We start from the raw sequence: 26215 nt of genomic DNA, 5'->3' as shown, positions 1-26215 counted from the left end.
CCGAGGAATGCAGAGATCAGATACTAACAATGATGCCAGGGCTCCTGACAGGCCCCTCCAAGGCCTAAGATAAAAGACATGACATATCCAAACACACATAATACACAAAAGACAAGTGACACGATACACACCAGGACTGCTCTGCCCTGCGCACCTCAGCACTGTGATGAAAAGTCAGGCTTTCCTTTTATGGGGCCTAAGGGTGTCTGCTTCATGGACACCCCCATCTCCAAAGGAGACTCAAAAACCCCTCCCTGTGGGTCCCTACCCTGCACCCCGCTTTCATCCCCTCTGTGGGTTGTACGCCTCTACTTATCTCTCAGACATCTGGGGATTCAGGTCCGTGTCAGGTGCAAAAGAAGGCAGCCTCAACATCTGGGAAGTTCCTGCTGGCACTGTTGTTCAACAACTCCCTGTTGTTTCTTAGTCAGCTACATGAAAGAAATGCAAATATCAATGCATGATCGCTGCAGCACACTGGCCAAAACCCAACAATTCTGCCACTCACCGTTCTCCTAAGCATGCCCGGCTCCTGGGGCCGCACCCTTCGGCCGCGCTCCGAGGCTGATGAAAACACAGGAACGGATGCTTAGAGTTGCACCGGAAAGTGAGACTGGAGCAATAACAACTGCTTCTGGACGCTACTCAATGCTCACCTTGCCCACCTCACCTTGACTGCTGATATCCAGCTTTACCTCCTAAAAAGAAAAAGAACAGAGCTGCAACAGAGTCACACTTTACACTCCCCCTGCAGAGACAAACGGTGACTGACCTGCTCGGGGGAACCTCCTCACCCGGGATGGGTGGATGGATTTTGCCCTGGATTTTATCCTTCTGCGTCTGAAAGAAAGTCAGGACAAAAGTCAAAGGCCTGCAGGATAACTTCACAGCTCCAAACATCTTCTGTCTATCTAGGAATATCATCTAGACTCTGCAAACACCCCACAAACTGCGAGTCCCTGGGACTTGTCCTCTTGCAGCAGGCTATGCGGCAGGGCAGAGCAGCTCCGGCACAAATATGTGCAGACACCCGTGACACAGAACGTGACAAACAGGGGGACGATAAACACAACACATCATGCTTGTGGTGAGGGTCTCGAGGGGAAAAGGCAAAAGGGACCCCAAAGACTCACTAGGTAACACGGTACGCCGGACAACACGACAGGGACCGGAACTGTTCTGCGTTGCCCGCCTGAAAGCTGCCATCAAAATCAGAGCCTCTCCCTTCAGCTGTCCTAAGAGGCCCCTTGGAGGAGATTGCTTTTCCCTCTACTATTTTTTAAATCTGTCCCAGGAACTCCCAACCCGCTACTCTCCCATTGTCCCATCTCCAGGCCGTGGCCCCGACTTATCTTTTGGATGATTGGTGATGAGGATCCACGTTGCACCTGAAATGAGTCTGCCTCGGAGGGCCCCGTGATCGCCTGTTAGCCTCTCGGTCAGCTACAATAAAGAAAAACAAAACCAATGTATGAGTACAGAGTTATGTGGGCCAAATCCCAGCAAGTCAGCTACTTGCCCTCTCCTGAGTGTGCCTGAGTCCTTCAGGCTCCAGCTTCATCCTGATTCCAAGGCTGTGGCCGTTATTATGAGTGGCACCTGGGTTAGAGAAAGGCAAAGTTAAATGGCATTCCTGTGAGTGCAGTGGGTGACCTTGTGTGCTGTAAGACGTGTGAATGCCTCTGCTCGGCTTCTAAAAGGCCTGGGGTGGGGGGCTCAAATAAACACCCTTTCTCACCCTGCTGCCTTCAAAATCACCCCCCCAACAATAACTCCTAACGGGATACCTGCTCAGCCTCCCTCTCCTAGTCACAATCCTCAACTCACCTGAAGCCTCAGTCTCAAACATCATCTTAGACACTGGGCAGATGCCTCTTGGGACACGATGAATCTGCTGAAAAAAGTATTGTAGCTGACACAACCTGCAGCCTCTGGAAGCTGCACTCCTCCTCCTAAAAAAAAAACAGAACAAAATCAGAAATTACAAATGCACTTTACCACCCCTAAACACAAAACCCAAAATTGTGAACTTAAATACTTGCTGTATTCCAGGCTGTTTTCTTCACAGTATCTTCAAAGCCTCTGTTGCTTTAGATGCCCAGAAACACCTGCTGAAAACAAGCTGAGGTAAACTGAAAGAGCCTCTTACCTGAAATGAGAGGAGAGCTCTTATCCCAGCACATCCCAGAGGGGGAATGAAGGCCCTGGGCCAAGGCTGGGGTTAATATACCCCTGATGGTGCCCGCCTCTCGTTCCCATGGCACCCAGGAAAAGGGAGGGGGCGAATCCCACCGGGTATAACAACCCTCAGAGCGACTGCAGGTGTTTGGCGTTTCTAATTTGATTTCAAGGGGAGTAGAGGGCTTGTTATAGAAGAAAACTCTCCAGAAAAATATCAGTGCTTTTTTTTTTGCAACATCTATTTGGAGCAAAAGGGTACAAAACTGGTAAGAAATAAAAGTTTCTCTTTAGACAGCATAACTAGATAAATTAGGTGATTTGCTGTTAACTTTCCTAATCATTCCTTAGTGGCTACTAAGTAGTATTTCACGTGTGACTAAGCTGGGTGGAGAAAATTGTCTAAGTCTCCTTGGGACCTCTAATTAGGCCTAACTACTTTATAAGTAAAAATAAGAAAAATAAAAGCTTCCCAGGCAGTGTAAGGGTTAAGTGCGTGCCCGGCTTACCCTGCTCTGAGATACTTGGTCCTATGGCACAGAAAGAAGAGCCCTGAAATGTAGTTTTAAACCCTTAAAATGCTGAAAAAAGCAGAGCTTCCTTCCAGTGAACCCCTTAAACAGAGGAAATGGGGCAGCTACCTCTACTGAAACTAATACAATGGCAAATAAATAGCTTCTGCCCTTTAATTTATTCTCCTTAAGTACTGGGAAAAGAGGGGTTTTCCTCTCCAGTGGAATCCAGAGGTTTTCCTCTCTCTTTAAATCTCTCCAGTGATGAAAAAAGAGGGATTTTTCCCTCAGTTCAAACTCTTAAGATGGAGGGTATAGCTGGGCTTCTCCCTCAATTTAGGCCTCAGGACAACAAAAAGGGGCTGGCTACCCTTAATTCAAACCCATAAGAAACATTATCAAGGTTTTCCCCTTCTACTTAAACAGGAAAATAATCAAAAATGAGGACTCCCTGTCAATTAATACCCCGAACAGCACAGAAAAGGCAGGGATTCTTTCAACTGAGACCACTAAAATTGCAGGGGAAGCAGAGTCCCTCCCAGTTTGAACACAAAAAATAAAGGAAAAGGAAGCTTTTTCCCTTTTTTCTAAACCCTTTTTCTCCTAATAACCCCTCTCCTTTCTGGGAGTGCTGTGGAGGGCCTGGGGGCTCTGGGAGGGACTGGCACAGTAAAAGGGGAAAGTTGAAAGCCCTCTCCTGGAACCCCACATGCTGCCTGGCCTGCTCAGATGCTGCCCCTTGGCAAAAGGGCTCTTCCCTTGGCATGGGGTGCCTTGGGTGGCTGGGGCGCCCGGGTAAAACAGTCATTAAAACACCCTAAAAATTATTGAAAAAGCCCTAAAGGTATCCTAAACATTTCCAGAGAATTCCTAAAAAACTCCTGAAAAAAAACCCTAAAATATCCCTAAAAATCCCTGAAAAATCACCTGAAAGACCCTAAAAAACAGTTTAACCCCTACCTGTAACACTGTGGCCTCCAAACACCATCTCTACCTATTAATCTGGGTAACTGCAAGACCCTCAAACACCACCCCAATCACCAGCTTGAGTTGGTCTGGGCAGCACCAAATAAAATAAAAAAAAAAGCTTTAAAAATAGAAAAATTAAAAATAAAAATTAAATAAAAAATAAAATAAAAAATAAAATAAATGCTTTAAAACTGGGAAAATAAAAAAAATTAGAAAATTTAAAAAATAAAAAGCTTTAAAAACAGAAAAATTAAAACTAAAAATTAAAAAAAAATTTTAAAAAATAAAAGAAATGCTTTAAAAATAGAAAAATTAAAACTAAAAATAAATAAAAAAGAAAATTAAAAAATAAAATAAATGTTTAAAAATAAAAAAATTAAAACTAAAAATTAAATAAAAAATAAAAAGAGCTTTAAAAATAGAAAGATCAAAAATAAAAAGTAAATAAAAAATAAAAAATAAAAAATGTTTAAAAATAAAAAAATCAAAACTAAAAATTAAATAAAAAGGAAAATTTAAAAAATAAAATAAAAGCTTTAAAAATAGAAAAAGCAAAAAATAAAAATTAAATAAAAAAGAAAATTAAAAAGATAAAATAAATAGTTTAAAAATAAAAAATTAAATTAAAAAATAAAATAAAAGCTTTGAAAATAGAAAAAATTTTAAAAATTAAATAAAAAATAAAAAAATCTTTAAAAACAGAAAGATCAAAAATAAAAATTAAATAAAAAATAATAAAAAAATGCTTTAAAAATAAAAAAATTAAAACTAAAAATTAAATAAAAAAGAAAATTAAAAAAATAAAATAAATAGTTTAAAAATAAAAAATTAAAACTAAAAATGAAATAAGAAAATAAATTTGAAAAATAAAATAAATGTTTAAAAATAAAAAAATTAAAACTAAAAATTAAATAAAAAATAAAAAGAGCTTTAAAAATAGAAAGATCAAAAATAAAAATTAAATAAAAAATAAAAAAAAAATGTTTTAAAAATAAAAAAAACCAAAACTAAAAATTAAATAAAAAGGAAAATTAAAAAAATAAAATAAAAGCTTTAAAAATAGAAAAAGCAAAAAATAAAAGTTGAATAAAAAATAAAATTAAAAAGATAAAATAAATAGTTTAAAAATAAAAAATTAAAACTAAAAATGAAATATAAAATAAAATTAAAAAATAAAAAAAAGGTTTAAAAATAGAAAAATTTTAAAAAATTAAATAAAAAATAAAAAAAATCTTTAAAAACAGAAAGATCAAAAATAAAAATTAAATAAAAAAAATTAAAAAATGCTTTAAAAAACAGAAAGATCAAAACTAAAAATTAAATAAATAAGAAAATTAAAAAAATAAAATAAATAGTTTAAAAATAAAAAATTAAAACTAAAAATGAAATAAAAAATAAAATTAAAAAATATAATAAATGTTTAAAAATAAAAAAATTAAAACTAAAATTAAAAAAAAAATTAAAAAGCTTTAAAAATAGAAAGATCAAAAATAAAAATTAATTAAAAAAAATGTTTAAAAATAAAAAAATCAAAACAAAAATTAAATAAAAAATAAAATTAAAAAAATAAAATAAATGCTTTAAAAATAGAAAAAGCAAAACATAAAAATGAAAGAAAATATAATATTAAAAAGATAAAATAAATAGTTTAAAAATAAAAAATTAAAACTAAAAATGAAATAAAAAATTAAATAAAAAATTAAAAAAAGCTTTAAAAATAGAAAGATCAAAAATTAAAATTAAATAAAAAATTAAAAAAAGCTTTAAAAATAAAAAAATCAAAACTAAAAATTAAATAAATAATAAATTTTTTAAAAAAGCTTTAAAAATAGAAAAAAGCAAAAAATAAAAATGAAATAAAAAATAAAATTAAAAGATAAAATAAAAAGCTTTAAAAATAGAAAAATCAAAAATAAAAACTAAATAAAAAATAAAAAATAAAATAAATGCTTTAAAAATAAAAAAATCAAATCTAAAAATAAATAAAAACTAAAAAAATAAAATAAATGCTTTAAAAAAAGATAAAGCAAAAATAAATATGAAATAAAAAATAAAATTAAAAAAAAAAATAAATAGTTTATAAATAAAAAATGAAAACTAAAAACTAAAAAATAAAATTAAAAAAATAAATGCTTTAAAAAAATAAATCAAAAATTAAAATTAAAAAATTAAAAAATAAAATAAAAAGCTTTAGAAATAGATAAATCAAAAATAAAAATTAAATCAAAAATAATAAGAAAAAAAGCTTTAAAAAAACCCCTCAAAACTAAAAATTAAGAAAAAAATAAAAATAGAAAAATTTTTAAATGCTTTAAAAATATAAAAATTTAAACTAAACATTAAATAAAAAGGAAAATTAAAAAATAAAATAAATGCTTTAAAATAGAAAAGTTAAAACAAAAAAAAAATTAAAAAAAGCTTTAAAAATAGGAAAATTTAAAAAAATTAAATAAAAATTAAATTTAAAAAAAATTAATTAAAAATAATTAAAAAACCAAATAAAATCCGTAAAGTACTGTAAAGTACCGTAAAAGTTCCATAAAAGGTAGTGTCGTAAAGCGCGACTGTCGAAAAAACGCACCTTTTACGACAGTCGCGCTTTACGGCACCTTTTACGACCCTTTTTGCGACAGTCGCGCTTTACGGCACCTTTTACGACACTTTTACGACAGTCGCGCTTTACGGCACCTTTTGCGACAGTCGCGCTTTACGGCACCTTTTACGACACTTTTGCGACAGTCGCACTTTACGGCACCTTTTACGACAGTCGCGCTTTACGGCACCTTTTACGACACTTTTGCGACAGTCGCACTTTACGGCACCTTTTACGACAGTCGCGCTTTACGGCACCTTTTGCGACAGTCGCGCTTTACGGCGCCTTTTACGACAGTCGCGCTTTACGGCAGTTTTACGACAGTCGCGCTTTACGGCACCTTTTGCGACAGTCGCGCTTTACGGCACCTTTTACGACACTTTTGCGACAGTCGCACTTTACGGCACCTTTTACGACAGTCGCGCTTTACGGCACCTTTTACGACAGTCGCGCTTTACGGCAGTTTTACGACAGTCGCGCTTTACGGCACCTTTTGCGACAGTCGCGCTTTACGGCACTTTTACGACAGTCGCGCTTTACGGCACCTTTTGCGACAGTCGCGCTTTACGGCACCTTTTACGACACTTTTGCGACAGTCGCACTTTTAGGCAGTTTTACGACAGTCGCGCTTTACGGCACCTTTTGCGACAGTCGCGCTTTACGGCACCTTTTACGACAGTCGCGCTTTACGGCAGTTTTACGACAGTCGCGCTTTACGGCACCTTTTGCGACAGTCGCGCTTTACGGCAGTTTTGCGACAGTCGCGATTTACGGCAGCTTTACGACAGTCGCGCTTTACGGCACCTTTTACGACAGTCGCGCTTTACGGCACCTTTTACGACACTTTTGCGACAGTCGCACTTTACGGCACCTTTTACGACAGTCGCGCTTTACGGCAGTTTTACGACAGTCGCGCTTTACGGCACCTTTTGCGACAGTCGCGCTTTACGGCAGTTTTACGACAGTCGCGCTTTACGGCACCTTTTACGACAGTCGCGCTTTACGGCACCTTTTGCGACAGTCGCGCTTTACGGCACCTTTTACGACACTTTTGCGACAGTCGCACTTTACGGCACCTTTTACGACAGTCGCGCTTTACGGCACCTTTTGCGACAGTCGCGCTTTACGGCACCTTTTACGACAGTCGCGCTTTACGGCACTTTTGCGACAGTCGCACTTTACGGCACCTTTTACGACAGTCGCGCTTTACGGCACCTTTTGCGACAGTCGCGCTTCACGGCACCTTTTACGACACTTTTGCGACAGTCGCGCTTTACGGCAGTTTTACGACAGTCGCGCTTTACGGCACCTTTTGCGACACTCGCGCTTTACGGCACCTTTTACGACAGTCGCGCTTTACGGCAGTTTTACGACAGTCGCGCTTTACGGCACCTTTTGCGACAGTCGCACTTTACGGCAGTTTTACGACAGTCGCGCTTTACGGCACCTTTTGCGACAGTCGCGCTTTACGGCGCCTTTTACGACACTCGCGCTTTACGGCACCTTTTACGACAGTCGCGCTTTACGGCACCTTTTACGACACTTTTGCGACAGTCGCGCTTTACGGCACCTTTTGCGACAGTCGCGCTTTACGGCACCTTTTACGACAGTCGCGCTTTACGGCAGTTTTACGACAGTCGCGCTTTACGACACTTTTGCGACAGTCGCGCTTTACGGCGCCTTTTACGACAGTCGCGCTTTACGGCACCTTTTGCGACAGTCGCGCTTTACGGCACATTTTGCGACAGTCGCACTTTACGGCACCTTTTACGACAGTCGCACTTTACGGCAGTTTTACGACAGTCGCGCTTTACGGCACCTTTTGCGACAGTCGCGCTTTACGGCGCCTTTTACGACACTCGCGCTTTACGGCACCTTTTGCGACAGTCGCGCTTTACGGCACCTTTTACGACAGTCGCGCTTTACGGCACCTTTTGCGACAGTCGCGCTTTACGGCAGTTTTACGACAGTCGCGCTTTACGGCACCTTTTACGACAGTCGCGCTTTACGGCACTTTTGCGACAGTCGCACTTTACGGCACCTTTTACGACAGTCGCGCTTTACGGCACCTTTTACGACAGTCGCGCTTTACGGCACCTTTTGCGACAGTCGCGCTTTACGGCAGTTTTACGACAGTCGAGCTTTACGGCACCTTTTACGACAGTCGCGCTTTACGGCACCTTTTACGACAGTCGCGCTTTACGGCACCTTTTACGACACTTTTGCGACAGTCGCGCTTTACGGCACCTTTTGCGACAGTCGCGCTTTACGGCACCTTTTACGACAGTCGCGCTTTACGGCAGTTTTACGACGTTTTATGGAAATTTTACGGCACTTTACAGCACTTTAGAGTTTTTATTTTGTTTTTCATGTATTTTTAATTAATTTTATTTTATTAATTTTGGGTTTTTTTAAATTTTTCTATTTTTAAAGCTTTTTATTTTATTTTTTAATTTTTTTGTTTTTTTTTATTTTTCTATTTTTAAAGCTTTTTATTTTATTTTTAAAATTTTTTAAAATATAATTTTTAAATTTAATTTTTCTTTTTTTAAAGCATTTATTTTTTTAATTTTGTTTTTTATTTAATTTTTATTTTTCTATTTTTAAGCCTTTGTATTTTTTATTTTTTATTTCTTTTTATTTTTAAACCTTTTTATTTTTAAAATTTTTTTAATTTTTTTTATTTTTAAAACACTTATTTTATTTTTTAAATATTTATATTTAATTTTTAATTTTTCTATTATTAAAGGGGTTTTTTAAATTTTATTTTAAATTTTTTTAAATTTTTCTCTTTTTAAACTATTGTTTTAATTTTTTTTATTTTTATTTTTCATTTTTCTATTTTTAAAGATTTTTATTTTGTTAATTTTTATTAATTTTTATAATTCATTTTTTTATTTTAAAGGATTTATTATATTTTTTAATTTTGTTTTTTATTGAATGTTTATTTTTCTATTTTAAAACATTTATTTGATTTTTAATTTTTTTTATTTAAGTTTTAATTTTTCTATTTTTAAAGCTTTTTTAAAATTTTTTAAATTTGTTTTTATTTTTAATTTTTCTATTTTAAAATAATTTTATTTTATTAATTTTTTATTTAATTTTTATATTTAATTCTTTTATTTTTAAAGCATTTATTATATTTTTTAATTTTGTTTTTTATTGAATGTTTATTTTTCTATTTTTAAAGCATTTATTTGATTTTTAATTTTTTTATTTAAGTTTTAATTTTTCTATTTTTAAAGCCTTTTTAAAATTTTTTAAATTTGTTTTTATTTTTAATTTTTCTATTTTAAAAGCATTTTATTTTATTAATTTTTTATTTAATTTTTATATTTAATTCTTTTATTTTTAAAACATTTATTATATTTTTTAATTTTGTTTTTTATTGAATGTTTATTTTTAATTTTTCTATTTTAAAAGCATTTATTTGATTTTTAAAATTTTTTTATTTAATTTTCAATTTTTCTATTTTTTAACCTTTTTTAAATTTTTTTAATTTGTTTTTGTTTTTAATTTTTCTATTTTTAAAGCTTTTAATTTTTTAAATTTTATTTTTAATTTTTTATTTTTAAGTTTTCTATTTTTAAAGCATTTATTTTTTTAATTTCGTTTTTTATTTATTTTTCTATTTTTAATTTTTGTATTTTTAAAGCATTTATTTTTTAATTTTGGGTTTTTTTTAATTTTTATATTTATTTTTTCTATTTTTAAAGCATTTATTTTTTAATTTTGTTTTTTATTTAATTTTTATTTTTAAAATTTTCTATTTTCAAAGGTTTTGATTTTTTAAATTTTATTTTTTATTTATTTTTATTCTTAATTTTTTCATTTTTAAAGCATTTATTTTTTTAATTTTATTTTTTATTTAATTTTTATTTTTAATTTTTCTATTTTCAAAGCTTCTTTATTGTTAAATTTTATTTTTAATTTACTTTTTATTTTTAATTTTATATTTTGAAACCTTTTTTATTTTTTAATTTTATTTTTTATTTCTATTTTTAATTTTTCTATTTTTAAACCCTTTAATTTTATTAATTTTTAATTTAATTTTTATATTTATTTTTTCTATTTTTAAAGCATTTATTATATTTTTTAAATTTTGTTTGTATTAAATTTTTATTTTCAATTTTTATATTTTTAAAGCATTTATTTTATTTATTTAATTTTATTTTTTATTTAATTGTTATTTTTCATTTTTCTATTTTTAAAGCACTTTTTAAATTTTATTTTTATTTAATTTTTATTTTTAATTTTTCTCTTTTTAAAGCATTTTATTTTTTAATTTTATTTTTATTTTTTATTTCTAATTTTTCTATTTTTAAAGCATTTATTTTTTTAATTTTGTTTTTCATTTAATTTTTATTTTTAATTTTTCTATTTTTAAAGCTTTTTATTTTATTTTATTTGGTGCTGCCCAAACCTGCTGTAGTGCATTTTTATACTTTGTAATACTTTGAAGTAATTTTGTTTTGTATCCTCATATTTTCCCCAAATGGTTTATCCCAAACTGTACCCCCCTCCCTTTACCTGTGTTATCCCTCTCCCGGGATGAGATCATCCCCAAACCCCCACCCTGCCTCTCTGTCAATCACTCAGCCTCCCATTCCCTCCATCCAGAAGTTTCAGTCCAAGTCCTCGAGTGATTAGCCAGAGGCTAGGGGTCAGCCCCCCAGGCCTTGCCCCATACGCTGTCCTATATGTCTATCCCCCAGCATCCATCCCTTAGGGTCACTTAATGGTTGGTAGGATGTTATCTACTGTCGGTTTCCACCTCCCTTCAAATGTAACCTTGGCACAGCTCCCGGGACTCTCGGCAGGAGCCCCCTGAGGTGCAGGAGCTCCTATGGGACTCCTAATAAAACCTTGCATTAACCCCTGCTAAGAGTCGGCCCTTTATCATCTACCGCTGTCTCTGGTGTCTCTTGTGCTGCAAAGGCGACCAGGCCAGGTGCCCTCAGCACCCTCGGGGCACACACAGAGAGTGTCTCCCCCCAGCCCAGGTGCCCTCAGTACCCTCGGGGCACACACAGAGAGTGTCTCCCCCCAGCCCAGGTGCCCTCAGTACCCTCGGGGCACACACAGAGAGTGTCTCCCCCCAGCCCAGGTGCCCTCAGTACCCTCGGGGCACAGAGAGTGTCTCCCCCCAGCCCAGGTGCCCTCAGTACCCTCGGGGCACAGAGAGTGTCTCCCCCCAGCCCAGGTGCCCTCAGTACCCTCGGGGCACAGAGAGTGTCTCCCCCCAGCCCAGGTGCCCTCAGTACCCTCGGGCACAGAGAGTGTCTCCCCGCTCTCGGCCGTGCCGGGGCTGCCAACTCAGGACCGGCCGAGGGTTCCTGAGGGGCTCGCACAAACCCACTCGGTCGCTGATTGTGGTGGTGTTTGAGGGTCCTCCAGGACAAGGGAGGAGATGAGAATCTTGACTCCCCCTTTCAGAAGGCTGAAATATTATTTTATCATCTCTATTATATTAAAAGAAAATGAGATATTAGAATTACACTAAAAGAGCAAGGAGACATCAGAAAGCTGGAAAGGAATGAATAATAAAAACCTGGGACTGATCACAGCCCCGACACCGCTGGACCATGATTGGTCATCAAGTAGAAACAATGCACAGGAGACCAACCCAAGATGCCCCTGTTGCTAAACCATCTCCAGCCCACACTCCACAGCCACCAGATTGTTATTGGTTCCATTTCTGTTCTGAGGCTTCTCAGGAGAAAAATCCCAGCGAAAGGATTTTCATCAAACACGTCAGTGCCAGGTGATGGCACAGGCAGCATCGGCCGGCCGAGGTCACTGTGTCATCCCTGCCAGCCCAGGTGTCACAGCAAGGAGGAGAGAGTTCACCCTTTGCTCACACTGCAATACAGAGCAATACAACACAACACACACATTAACACAAGATGATAACCTTTTTCTATTTTCATTACTTGTGGATTTATTGTTACAGGACACCCAAAACAACAAAAGCACACAAAAAACAGCACTCATCTACCATTAACATCCCCGTCACATTACACACAAACTCACCGTCCCTCCCCTCACAACTGCTAAATTACACCCCAGCAATCCTTGGTCCTCAGGAACATGGTTCCCAGGAGCCTCCAAAAAATCCTCCTGCCTGACGAAATACCCAGTCCCTGGACGGTGCACGCCCAAACTTTGGCGATGAACGTCGCCTCGCAGACTGACCGGGACCGGGGAAAAAAAACCCAGCCGGGGGGCAAAAAAAAAAAAGAAAAAAAAAACCCAGCCGGGGGTGGCGGTGGGGAACCAGGCTAGGGATTTTTTACTCTAAATTTACAAATGAGTTGAAAAACCTGAAAAGCAAAAGTCACACGGTTAAATCCAGTCAGCATGCACTCACACACTCAGAGATGAGCAGACAGACAGACACAGACACATGCTCACGCACTCCTCCCATTTAAACGTTCCCTGCGGCTCTTACTCGAGACGCTGAAGAACGCGCTTCCACGCTTCTTCTGGCTGCCGCTCCTCGACGTCAAATGGTAGATTCTGGGGAAATCGGCAGCCTCAGGGACCTGTGAGACGACAGGAAGCGGTCAACGAGTGGCTATCTGACAGCTAGGACTTGTCCCCGCTCTGGACCAATAAATTTTCTACCCAAAATCCCATAAAAGACAGATGAACAGTCAAGTTTTTATAACTGTTCTACCTAACTGTGACTATGTGCCAGGGCAGGGCAGCTCCGACCATAAGTGGTACAACGTAAGTACACACGATATAAGCCGACGCATACAGTGCAAGTGTACATGGAGTGTAAGTACATACAGTATAAGCCAACATAGGTACACACAATATAAGTACATACAGTATAAGCCAGCATAGGTACAAGCAATGTAAGCACATACAGTATAAGCCAGGACTTGAGGTAACTCTCTGGAAGATACTAATTCTTGAGCCCTATACCCTTTGAGAAGATAGAACCTATAGAACTTCTGCAGTCACATGAGGAGGGTGTAAGACGCTTCCTCCAGAAGTCCAAGAGAATGGCGTGGAAAAAAAGGCACTACCAAAGCCGGTAGTGAGAAGGAAGACGGATGAGAACATCTTGTCCCTTTGAGACATTCCTGTCTCAAAGAGTAAAAATGTAAAGATGCCGGAATAAGGGATATCCGGAAAGGAACGTGACTAGAATATGGGCAATGTGGCACGGAATAGTGCCAATAAAGCATCGAGACGTGACAAAGGCCTGTGACACGTAAGACAATGGACACAGACTACATAACACAGACACAGACGACATAACATAGACACAGACGACATAACACAGAGACGAGTGACAACTGCCTGGCACTGTCCCCGTAGGGACCCGAGATTCCTAACGCAAGATGAGCCAGAGGCTGATGATGCCAAAGGAAAGGAAGCCCTATGACAAGAGCACGTGATGATGAAACGGAACTCGTTAAAACAAGTTAGTGCCACAGCAATTAAGAGGATGCTCGAGAGGCTCGGCGAGCCTAGAGAAAGAAGCCGACTGCCGGGTGACCGTGGCCGTAGCTCCGGACGTGAAGGCGAGCTCCTCGGGGGAAAGATCCGTGACGACGTCGAGTCGAGGAAGGCGGACGACACAAAGTACGCGAAAATGTGGAGATGGGTCGGAACTGCCCTGCCCGGCAAAGGCTCTGGCGAGGCTGAGGGGAAACCCTCTCCCTTTACTTCCAGAGAGCCCGCCCCCCTACAGACCTGTCCCCTAAGCTGACATCTGATGGCCTCCTGTGAGAGTAAAGGTTTTTTACCCTTCTCCCAGCCACTGGCCCCGACACTTAGCTTTTGGAAGAGGAGCGGACAAAATCCATCCTCGGTCGGACGTGGACGTTGAGATGCTCTCCGTGTGTGCTTCGGTGCTGCCGTTTCCAAGCTTTGGCTACGAGCCTCCTCAGGGTACCTAAGACAAAACAGAAAACCTGACTATTGCCCTCAAAAACAGTAATCCCCGGGACTCCTCCACACCACTGCCCCGGCTCACCTCAAATCTTGATTTGACTCCAGAGGGTGCCCAGAAGATACCGGCGAAAAGAAAAGGTACACGCTTAGCATGCTGCTGTGTAATGCTCACCTAGGAGTCAGCCTGCCTAAACTCCGACTCACCTGCCCTCCTCTGATCCAGGGCGTGCCTAGGGCAGCGACAGCACCTGCAAAGAAACAAAGCAGAAAATTTGCTGAGATACTGTGAAAACACAACCTCCCAAATCTGACAAGGATGCCGCAACAATACCTTAAGCCTGCACACACCTGGCACGGATATGCTCGGCCAGGATAGATGGCAAGTGGACCAGCTAAAAGACAACAAAAACAAGAGGAGATGCTTACAACTGCACAAAAACTGAGACATCAGCAATAACAACTGCTTCTGTACGCTACTCAATGCTCACCTCACCCACTCGGCCATGACTTCCTAAAAAGAGAGACAAAGAACACTGCTGTAACAGCCACCATTTATGCTCCCTCTGCAGAAACAAACAGTGACTGACCTGCTCAGGGCAATCCCCTCACCCAGGATCGGGGGCTCTGCCCTGGATTTTATCCATCTGCATCTGAAAGAAAGTTAGGACGAAAGTCAAAGGTCTGCAGGATAACTTAAGAGCTCCAAATAACTTGTGTCCATCGACACATCGCACTTAGAGTTCAACCACACCCCACATTACAAACTTCAAGTCCACAGGATTTCTCATATTGCACCAGGCTATGCGGCAGGGCAGAGCAGCTCCGGCACAAATGTGTGTGCAGACACCCGTGACACAGGACAGGACGTGACAGACAACGGGGACACAACAAGGACAGAAATCTCCTGGCAAGGAAAATGGCTACAAGGACTGAGAGAATGCAAAAGGAGATGACCGAGGAGAGACCGAGGGTGAGCTGATGAGGCTCAGAGAAACCTGGAGGAAGAAGATGCTAACTGAATGATTTATTCCAAGAACTGCAAAGATGGATGCCCGAGAATCCTACGGCCAGAAGCCTCTACCTGCCCTCACGTTCTTTCAAGTCCAAGTCCGCCATAATGGATCCTGGCGGGGCATAGCTGTCCATACAGCTCAGAACAAGACCTGAAAAGACATCCGACCGGATGCTTCTAAGAGACAAGAGAGTCTGATGCCTGTCTGAGATCCCGAGTCAAAAGTTCTATGGCCTGGGTGCCAGGCCGAGGAATGCAGAGAGCACAGATGCTAACAATGATGCCAGGGTTTCTGACAGGCCCCTCAAAGGGCTCAGGGAAAAGACATGACATATGCAAACAACACATAAAACACAAAAGACAAGTGACACAATACACACCAGGACTGCTCTGCCCTGCGCACCTCAGCACTGTGATCCAAAGTCAGGCTTTGCTTTTATGGGGCCTAAGGGGCCGCTTCAGGGACACCGCCACCTCCGAAGGGGAAACAAAAACCCCCTCCCAGTAATTCCCAAACCAGCACCCTGCTTTCATCCCCTCTGTGGGTCGTGGCCCTCTACTTATCTCTCGCACATCTGGGGATGCCGGTCTCGGGTGCGAAGAAAGGCCACCTCGTCAGCCGGGAAGCTCCTGCTGGCACCGGGCTGGTGTCTCTTAGACAGCTGTATTAAAGAAAACCAAACATCAGTGCCCAATCTCGGCAGCCCATCGGCCAAAACCCCACAAGTCTGCTACTCACCGTGCTCCTAAGAACGCTCAGCTGCTCGGGCCGCACGCTTCGGGCACGCTCGGAGACCGAGGCCGTCGTCACAGGGGGTGCCTGGGTTAAGAGGAGATGAGGTGATTTGGCATGGCTGAAACCTGAGTGGACCCTCGCTCCTCCTCCCTACTTCCCCGACTCACCCCAACTCCTCGGCAGGTGCCCAAGGCCACCTGGATGGCACCTTGAAATAGAAAAGTTCTGGGCTTCATCACCAGGTCCTGTAACGCATCCACAGGGCTCACACGTGCAGGGAACCCGGTGCATCGGCCGGCTGGTGACGGGGGCTCGGCAGGCTCCGAGTGGATTGCCTAAACCACAAAAAAAGAGAATGGAAACTTAGAGCTGCACCAGACACTGAGAGCTGAGCAATAACAGCTACTTCTCTCCACTGCTCACCTTGACTGCTGGTACCCAGATTTACTTCCTAAAAAGAAAGACAAAGAACAGAGCTGTAACAGAGTCACCACAAACACTTCTGCTGCAGAGATAAACGGTGCCTCACCTGGTTGGGGGAAACCACTCACCCAGGATGGGGCCCTCTGGCACACATTTAATCCATCTGAATCTGAAAAAAAAGTTAGGACAAGAGTCAAACTGTTGCAGGATAACTTAAGAGCTCCAGATATCCTGTGTCCATCTACAAATCCCACCTAGAGTCCAACTACACCCCACATTACAAACTTCAAGTCCCCGGGACTTCTCCTATTGCACCACGCTATGCGGCAGGGCAGAGCAGCTCCGGCACAAATGTGTGTGCGCACACCCGTGACACAGGACAGGACGTGACAGACAAGGGGGACACAACACGGACAGAAATCTCCTGGCAAGGAAAATGGCTGCGAGGACAGAGAATGCAAAAGGAGATGACCGAGGAGAGACCGAGGGTGAGCTGATGAGGCTCAGAGAAACCTGGAGGAAGAAGACGCTAACTGAATGATTTATTCCAAGAACTGCAAAGATGGATGCCCGAGAATCCTACGGCCAGAAGCCTCTACCTGCCCTCACGTTCTTTCAAGTCCAAGTCCGCCATAATGGATCCTGGCGGGGCATAGCTGTCCATACAGCTCAGAACAAGACCTGAAAAGACATCCGACCGGATGCTTCTAAAGAGACAAGAGAGTCTGATGCCTGTCTGAGATCCCGAGTCAAAAGTTCTATGGCCTGGGTGCCAGGCCGAGGAATGCAGAGAGCACAGATGCTAACAATGATGCCAGGGTTTCTGACAGGCCCCTCAAAGGCCTAAGGTAAAAGACATGACATATGCAAACAACACATAAAACACAAAAGACAAGTGACACAATACACACCAGGACTGCTCTGCCCTGCGCACCTCAGCACTGTGATCCAAAGTCAGGCTTTGCTTTTATGGGGCCTAAGGGGCCGCTTCAGGGACACCGCCACCTCCGAAGGGGAAACAAAAACCCCTCCCAGTAATTCCCAAACCAGCACCCTGCTTTCATCCCCTCTGTGGGTCGTGGCCCTCTACTTATCTCTCGCACATCTGGGGATGCCGGTCTCGGGTGCGAAGAAAGGCCACCTCGTCAGCCGGGAAGCTCCTGCTGGCACCGGGCTGGTGTCTCTTAGACAGCTGTATTAAAGAAAACCAAACATCAGTGCCCAATCTCGGCAGCCCATCGGCCAAAACCCCACAAGTCTGCTACTCACCGTGCTCCTAAGAACGCTCAGCTGCTCGGGCCGCACGCTTCGGGCACGCTCGGAGACCGAGGCCGTCGTCACAGGGGGTGCCTGGGTTAAGAGGAGATGAGGTGATTTGGCATGGCTGAAACCTGAGTGGACCATCACTCCTCCTCCCTACTTCCCCGACTCACCCCAACTCCTTGGCAGGTGCCCAAGGCCACCTGGATGGCACCTTGAAATAGAAAAGTTCTGGGCTTCATCACCAGGTCCTGTAACGCATCCACAGGGCTCACACGTACAGGGAACCCGGTGCATCGGCCGGCTGGTGACGGGGGCTCGGCAGGCTCCGAGTGGATTGCCTAAACCACAAAAAAAGAGAATGGAAACTTAGAGCTGCACCAGACACTGAGAGCTGAGCAATAACAACTACTTCTCTCCACTGCTCACCTTGACTGCTGGTACACAGATTTACTTCCTAAAAAGAAAGACAAAGAACAGAGCTGTAACAGAGTCACCACAAACACTTCTGCTGCAGAGATAAACGGTGCCTCACCTGGTTGGGGGAAACCACTCACCCAGGATGGGGCCCTCTGGCACACATTTAATCCATCTGAATCTGAAAAAAAAGTTAGGACAAGTTATCCTGCAACAGTCTGGCTCTTAAGAGCTCCAGATATCCTGTGTCCATCTACAAATCCCACCTAGAGTCCAACTACACCCCACATTACAAAGTCCAGGTCCCCGGGACTTCTCCTATTGCACCAGCTATGCGGCAGGGCAGAGCAGCTCCGGCACAAATGTGTGTGCGCACACCCGTGACACAGGACAGACAGGACATGACAAACAACGGGGACACAACACGGACAGAAATCTCCTGGCAAGGAAAATGGCTGCGAGGACTGAGAGAATGCAAAAGGAGATGACCGAGACCGATGGTGAGCTGATGAGGCTCAGAGAAACCTGGAGGAAGAAGACGCTAACTGAATGATTTATTCCAAGAACTGCAAAGATGGATGCCCGAGAATCCTACGGCCAGAAGCCTCTACCTGCCCTCACGTTCTTTCAAGTCCAAGTCCGCCATAATGGATCCTGGCAGGGCATAGCTGTCCATACAGCTCAGAACAAGACCTGAAAAGACATCCGACCGGATGCTTCTAAAGAGACAAGAGAGTCTGATGCCTGTCTGAGATCCCGAGTCAAAAGTTCTATGGCCTGGGTGCCAGGCCGAGGAATGCAGAGAGCACAGATGCTAACAATGATGCCAGGGTTTCTGACAGGCCCCTCAAAGGGCTAAGGTAAAAGACATGACATATGCAAACAACACATAAAACACAAAAGACAAGTGACACAATACACACCAGGACTGCTCTGCCCTGCGCACCTCAGCACTGTGATCCAAAGTCAGGCTTTGCTTTTATGGGGCCTAAGGGGCCGCTTCAGGGACACCGCCACCTCCGAAGTGGACTGAAAAACCCCTCCCAGTAATTCCCAAACCAGCACCCTGCTTTCATCCCCTCTGTGGGTCGTGGCCCTCTACTTATCTCTCGCACATCTGGGGATGCCGGTCTCGGGTGCGAAGAAAGGCCACCTCGTCAGCCGGGAAGCTCCTGCTGGCACCGGGCTGGTGTCTCTTAGACAGCTGTATTAAAGAAAACCAAACATCAGTGCCCAATCTCGGCAGCCCATCGGCCAAAACCCCACAAGTCTGCTACTCACCGTGCTCCTAAGAACGCTCAGCTGCTCGGGCCGCACGCTTCGGGCACGCTCGGAGACCGAGGCCGTCGTCACAGGGGTGCCTGGGTTAAGAGGAGATGAGGTGATTTGGCATGGCTGAAACCTGAGTGGACCCTCGCTCCTCCTCCCTACTTCCCCGACTCACCCCAACTCCTTGGCAGGTGCCCAAGGCCACCTGGATGGCACCTTGAAATAGAAAAGTTCTGGGCTTCATCACCAGGTCCTGTAACGCATCCACAGGGCTCACACGTGCAGGGAACCCGGTGCATCGGCCGGCTGGTGACGGGGGCTCGGCAGGCTCCGAGTGGATTGCCTAAACCACAAAAAAAGAGAATGGAAACTTAGAGCTGCACCAGACACTGAGAGCTGAGCAATAACAACTACTTCTCTCCACTGCTCACCTTGACTGCTGGTACCCAGATTTACTTCCTAAAAAGAAAGACAAAGAACAGAGCTGTAACAGAGTCACCACATACACTTCTGCTGCAGAGATAAACGGTGCCTCACCTGGTTGGGGGAAACCACTCACCCAGGATGGGGCCCTCTGGCACACATTTAATCCATCTGAATCTGAAAAAAAAGTTAGGACAAGAGTCAAACTGTTGCAGGATAACTTAAGAGCTCCAGATATCCTGTGTCCATCTACAAATCCCACCTAGAGTCCAACTACACCCCACATTACAAACTTCAAGTCCCCGGACTTCTCCTATTGCACCACGCTATGCGGCAGGGCAGAGCAGCTCCGGCACAAATGTGTGTGCGCACACCCGTGACACAGGACAGGACGTGACAGACAAGGGGGACACAACACGGACAGAAATCTCCTGGCAAGGAAAATGGCTGCGAGGACAGAGAATGCAAAAGGAGATGACCGAGGAGAGACCGAGGGTGAGCTGATGAGGCTCAGAGAAACCTGGAGGAAGAAGACGCTAACTGAATGATTTATTCCAAGAACTGCAAAGATGGATGCCCGAGAATCCTACGGCCAGAAGCCTCTACCTGCCCTCACGTTCTTTCAAGTCCAAGTCCGCCATAATGGATCCTGGCGGGGCATAGCTGTCCATACAGCTCAGAACAAGACCTGAAAAGACATCCGACCGGATGCTTCTAAAGAGACAAGAGAGTCTGATGCCTGTCTGAGATCCCGAGTCAAAAGTTCTATGGCCTGGGTGCCAGGCCGAGGAATGCAGAGAGCACAGATGCTAACAATGATGCCAGGGTTTCTGACAGGCCCCTCAAAGGGCTCAGGGAAAAGACATGACATATGCAAACAACACATAAAACACAAAAGACAAGTGACACAATACACACCAGGACTGCTCTGCCCTGCGCACCTCAGCACTGTGATCCAAAGTCAGGCTTTGCTTTATGGGGCCTAAGGGGCCGCTTCAGGGACACCGCCACCTCCGAAGGGGAAACAAAACCCCTCCCAGTAATTCCCAAACCAGCACCCTGCTTTCATCCCCTCTGTGGGTCGTGGCCCTCTACTTATCTCTCGCACATCTGGGGATGCCGGTCTCGGGTGCGAAGAAAGGCCACCTCGTCAGCTGGGAAGGTCCTGCTGGCACCGGGCTGGTGTCTCTTAGACAGCTGTATTAAAGAAAACCAAACATCAGTGCCCAATCTCGGCAGCCCATCGGCCAAAACCCCACAAGTCTGCTACTCACCGTGCTCCTAAGAACGCTCAGCTGCTCGGGCCGCACGCTTCGGGGACGCTCGGAGACCGAGGCCGTCGTCACAGGGGGTGCCTCGGCTAAGAGGAGATGAGGTGATTTGGCATGGCTGAAACCTGAGTGGACCCTCGCTCCTCCTCCCTACTTCCCCGACTCACCCCCAACTCCTTGGCAGGTGCCCAAGGCCACCTGGATGGCACCTTGAAATAGAAAAGTTCTGGGCTTCATCACCAGGTCCTGTAACGCATCCACAGGGCTCACACGTACAGGGAACCCGGTGCATCGGCCGGCTGGTGACGGGGGCTCGGCAGGCTCCGAGTGGATTGCCTAAACCACAAAAAAAGAGAATGGAAACTTAGAGCTGCACCAGACACTGAGAGCTGAGCAATAACAACTACTTCTCTCCACTGCTCACCTTGACTGCTGGTACCCAGATTTACTTCCTAAAAAGAAAGACAAAGAACAGAGCTGTAACAGAGTCACCACAAACACTTCTGCTGCAGAGATAAACGGTGCCTCACCTGGTTGGGGGAAACCACTCACCCAGGATGGGGCCCTCTGGCACACATTTAATCCATCTGAATCTGAAAAAAAAAGTTAGGACAAGTTATCCTGCAACAGTCTGGCTCTTAAGAGCTCCAGATATCCTGTGTCCATCTACAAATCCCACCTAGAGTCCAACTACACCCCACATTACAAACTTCAAGTCCACAGGACTTCTCATATTGCACCACGCTATGCGGCAGGGCAGAGCAGCTCCGGCACAAATGTGTGTGCGCACACCCGTGACACAGGACAGACAGGACATGACAAACAACGGGGACACAACACGGACAGAAATCTCCTGGCAAGGAAAATGGCTGCGAGGACTGAGAGAATGCAAAAGGAGATGACCGAGGAGAGACCGATGGTGAGCTGATGAGGCTCAGAGAAACCTGGAGGAAGAAGATGCTAACTGAATGATTTATTCCAAGAACTGCAAAGATGGATGCCCGAGAATCCTACGGCCAGAAGCCTCTACCTGCCCTCACGTTCTTTCAAGTCCAAGTCCGCCATAATGGATCCTGGCGGGGCATAGCTGTCCATACAGCTCAGAACAAGACCTGAAAAGACATCCGACCGGATGCTTCTAAAGAGACAAGAGAGTCTGATGCCTGTCTGAGATCCCGAGTCAAAAGTTCTATGGCCTGGGTGCCAGGCCGAGGAATGCAGAGAGCACAGATGCTAACAATGATGCCAGGGTTTCTGACAGGCCCCTCAAAGGGCTCAGGGAAAAGACATGACATATGCAAACAACACATAATACACAAATGACAAGTGACACAATACACACCAGGACTGCTCTGCCCTGCGCACCTCAGCACTGTGATCCAAAGTCAGGCTTTGCTTTTATGGGGCCTAAGGGGCCGCTTCAGGGACACCGCCACCTCCGAAGTGGACTGAAAAACCCCTCCCAGTAATTCCCAAACCAGCACCCTGCTTTCATCCCCTCTGTGGGTCGTGGCCCTCTACTTATCTCTCGCACATCTGGGGATGCCGGTCTCGGGTGCGAAGAAAGGCCACCTCGTCAGCCGGGAAGCTCCTGCTGGCACCGGGCTGGTGTCTCTTAGACAGCTGTATTAAAGAAAACCAAACATCAGTGCCCAATCTCGGCAGCCCATCGGCCAAAACCCCACAAGTCTGCTACTCACCGTGCTCCTAAGAACGCTCAGCTGCTCGGGCCGCACGCTTCGGGCACGCTCGGAGACCGAGGCCGTCGTCACAGGGGGTGCCTGGGTTAAGAGGAGATGAGGTGATTTGGCATGGCTGAAACCTGAGGGGACCATCACTCCTCCTCCCTACTTCCCCGACTCACCCCAACTCCTTGGCAGGTGCCCAAGGCCACCTGGATGGCACCTTAAATAGAAAAGTTCTGGGCTTCATCACCAGGTCCTGTAACGCATCCACAGGGCTCACACGTGCAGGGAACCCGGTGCATCGGCCGGCTGGTGACGGGGGCTCGGCAGGCTCCGAGTGGATTGCCTAAACCACAAAAAAAGAGAATGGAAACTTAGAGCTGCACCAGACACTGAGACCGGAGCAATAACAACTACTTCTCTCCACTGCTCACCTTGACTACTGGTGTCTGGACTTACTTCCTAAAAAGAACGACAAAGAACAGTGCTGTAACACAATCACCATTTACACTTCCTCAGCAGAGACAAATGGTGCCTCACCTGCTCGGGGGAATCCCCTCACCCGGGATGGGGGGCTCTGCCCTGGATTTTATCCTTCTGCACCTGAAAGAAAGTTAGGATGAAAGTCAAAGAGCTGCAGGATAACTTAAGAGCTCCAGATATCTTGTGTCCATCTACACATCCCACCTAGAGTCCAACTACACCCCACATTACAAACATCAAGTCCCCGGGACTTCTCCTATTGCACCAGGCTATGCAGCAGGGCAGAGCAGCTCCGGCACAAATGCGTGCGTACACCGGTGACACGGGATGGACGGGACGTGACAAACAATGGGCACGAGACACGGACGGAAATCCCTTGGAGAGGAAAATGGCTGCAAGGACTGAGAGAATGCAAAAGGAGATGATCGAGGTGAGACCGATGGTGAGATGGTGAGGCTCAGAGAACCCTGGAGGAAGAAGATCCTAACTGAATGATTTATTTCAAGAACTGCAAAGATGAATGCCCAGGAATCCTATGGTCAGAATCCTCTCCCTAACCTCAGATTCTTACAAGTCGTAATCCACCATAATGGATCCTGGCAGGGCATAGCTATCCATACAGCTCAGAAAAAGACCTGACAAGACAAGACATCTGACTGGATGCTTCCAAAGAGAGAACTTTTGATTGCGGAGCTCAGACAGGTATCAGAATCGCATCTATGGCCTGGGTGCCGGGGCAAGGAATGCTGAGATCACAGATGCTAAGAATGATGTCAGGGTTTCTGCTAGGCCCCTCAAAGGCCTAAGGTAAAAGACCCGAGATATGCAAACAACACATAATGCACGATAGACAAGTGACACGATACACGTCGGGACTGCTCTGCCCTGTGCACCTCAGCACTGTGATCAAAAGTGAGACTTTCCTTTAATGGGCCTAAGGGCCCACTTCTTGGCTACCCTCATCTCCAGAGCTGACTCAACACCCCCCCCCCCCAGAGAGTCCCAACCCAGCACCCCACTTTCAGCCCCTATGTGGGTTGCAGCCCTCTACTTATCTCTCGGACGGGTGGGTGTGCCGATGCGTGTCAGCTTCGATAGGAAGCGGATGCACCGTCTGGGAAGTCCCTGCTGACACGGGCTATTGTTCTCTTAGTCTGCCAAGAGAAAGGAAACCAAACGTGAGTGCACGATCTTAGCAGCATGGCAGCCAAAACACGACAAGTCTGCTACTCACCCTTCTCCTAAGAATGCTCGGCTCCTCGGGCTGCACGCTTCGGGCTCGCTTGGAGGCCGACGCCGTTGTCGCAGGGTGCGCCTGGGTAAAGTGGAGACGAGGTGATTTGCCATTGCTGTGACCTGAGTTGAGCCTCCCCCCTCTCCCTACCTCCTCCGCTCACCGCAACTCCTCGGCCGCTCCCGAGGGCTCCTCGGATGGGACCGTGAAATAGAAAATTTGAAGGCTTCATCATCACAGAGTCCTGTAATACTTCCATGGAGCTCATATTTGCAGGAAACCCGGTGCATCGGCCGTTGGTGACAGGGGCCGGACATACGCCGAGTCGATTGCCTAAATCGCACAAACGAGAATGGATGCTTGTAGTTGCACCAGAGAGTGAGACTTGAGCAATAACCACTGCTTCTGTACGCTACTCAATGCTCACCTTGCCCACTCAGCCTTGACTGCTGCTCTCTGCTTTGACTTCCTAAAAAGAAAGACAAAGAACAGTGCTGTAACACAGACACCATTTACACTTCCTCGGCAGAGACAAATGGTGCCTCACCTGCTCGGGAGAAACCCCTCACCCGGGATGGGTACCTCTGGCATAGATTTAATCTATCTGAATCTGAAAAAGAGTTAGGACAAAAGTCAAAGGGCTGCGGGATAACTTAAGAGCTCCAGATATCTTGTGTCCATCGACAAATCCCACCTAGAGTCCAACTACACCCCACATCACAAATTCCAAGTCCCCGGGACTTCTCCTGTTGCAGCAGGTTATGCGGCAGGGCAGAGCAGCTCCGGCACAAACGCGTGCGGACACCCGTGACACCGAACGCGACAAACCGGGGGACGTTAAACATGACACATTAGGCTTGTGGTGAGAGCCTCGAGGGGAAAAGGGAGAGATATCTGACCAAAGGGACCCCAAAGACACACTAGGTAACACGGTACACCCGACAACATGACATGGACCGGAACTGCTCTGCCCTGCCCACCTGCACGCTGCCATCAAATGTGGAGTCTCTCCCTTGAGCTGTCCTAAGAGGCCTTTTGGAGAAGATTGCTTTTCCCTCTGCTAATTTTTCAATCTATCCCAAGAACTCCCAACCCTCTACTCTCCCATCTCCGGGCCGTGGCCCCTGACTTATCTTTTGGATGATCGGTGATGTGAATCCACGTTGCACCTGAAATGAGTCTGCCTCGGAGGGCCCCGTGATCGCCTCTTAGCCTCTCGGTCAGCTACAATAAAGAAAATCAAAACCAAAGTATGAGTACAGAGTTATGTGGGCCAAATCCCAGCGAGTCAGCTACTTGCCCTCTCCTGAGTGTGCCTGGCTCCTTCAGGCTCCAGCTTCATCCTGATTCCAAGGGTGTGACCTTTATTATCAGTGGCACCTGGGTTAGAGAAAAGCAAAGTTAAATGGCATTCCTGTGAGTGCAGTGGATGACCTTGTGTGAGGAAGACATGGGAATGCCTCTGCTATGCTTCTGAAAAGCCTTGTGTGGGGGGGGGGGCCTCAAATAAACACCCTTTCTCACCCTGCTGCCTGCAAACCCCCTGCCCCCCAATAACTCCTAACTGGATACCTGCTCACCCTCCCTCTCCCAGTCACAAACCTCAACTCACCTGAAGCCTCACTCTCAAACATCATTTTTGACACTGGGCAGATGCCTCCTGTGACATGATGAATCTGCTGAAAGAAGTGCTGTGCTTGACACAACCTGGGATCTCTGGAAGCTGTGCACCTCCTAAAAACAATAAAAACACAAAACAAGAACAAAACCAGAAATTGCAAATGCGCTTTATCACCCCTAAACACAAAATCCGAAATCGTCACCTTAAATACTCCCTGT

At 44.3% G+C, this 26215-nt stretch overlaps 4 long non-coding RNA genes across 4 annotated transcripts; all 4 read right to left on the bottom strand.

Annotated features, from left to right (window-relative positions):
* Positions 1–259: 259 nt before the first annotated feature.
* Positions 260–841, bottom strand: LOC118700258 (uncharacterized). Its single transcript, XR_004982256.2, has 4 exons — positions 773–841; positions 657–698; positions 509–564; positions 260–431 (listed from the first exon to the last, which is right to left on the bottom strand). It is a non-coding gene; the product is annotated as an uncharacterized LOC118700258 (long non-coding RNA).
* A 678-nt stretch (positions 842–1519) lies between these two features.
* On the bottom strand, positions 1520–2133 carry LOC129046682 (uncharacterized). The gene is made up of 3 exons (XR_008508353.1): positions 2039–2133; positions 1828–1952; positions 1520–1599 (listed from the first exon to the last, which is right to left on the bottom strand). It is a non-coding gene; the product is annotated as an uncharacterized LOC129046682 (long non-coding RNA).
* Positions 2134–24172: 22039 nt separating this feature from the next.
* Positions 24173–24624, bottom strand: LOC118700238 (uncharacterized). The gene is made up of 3 exons (XR_004982227.1): positions 24540–24624; positions 24377–24457; positions 24173–24296 (listed from the first exon to the last, which is right to left on the bottom strand). It is a non-coding gene; the product is annotated as an uncharacterized LOC118700238 (long non-coding RNA).
* Positions 24625–24671: 47 nt separating this feature from the next.
* On the bottom strand, positions 24672–25052 carry LOC129046656 (uncharacterized). The gene is made up of 3 exons (XR_008508303.1): positions 24924–25052; positions 24804–24845; positions 24672–24709 (listed from the first exon to the last, which is right to left on the bottom strand). It is a non-coding gene; the product is annotated as an uncharacterized LOC129046656 (long non-coding RNA).
* Between the last annotated feature and the right edge of the window lie 1163 nt (positions 25053–26215).

The sequence above is a fragment of the Molothrus ater genome, chromosome 4, assembly GCF_012460135.2.
Source record: "Molothrus ater isolate BHLD 08-10-18 breed brown headed cowbird chromosome 4, BPBGC_Mater_1.1, whole genome shotgun sequence".
Classification (NCBI taxonomy): Eukaryota; Metazoa; Chordata; class Aves; order Passeriformes; family Icteridae; genus Molothrus; species Molothrus ater.
This window is presented reverse-complemented; position numbering and strand designations above follow the sequence as displayed.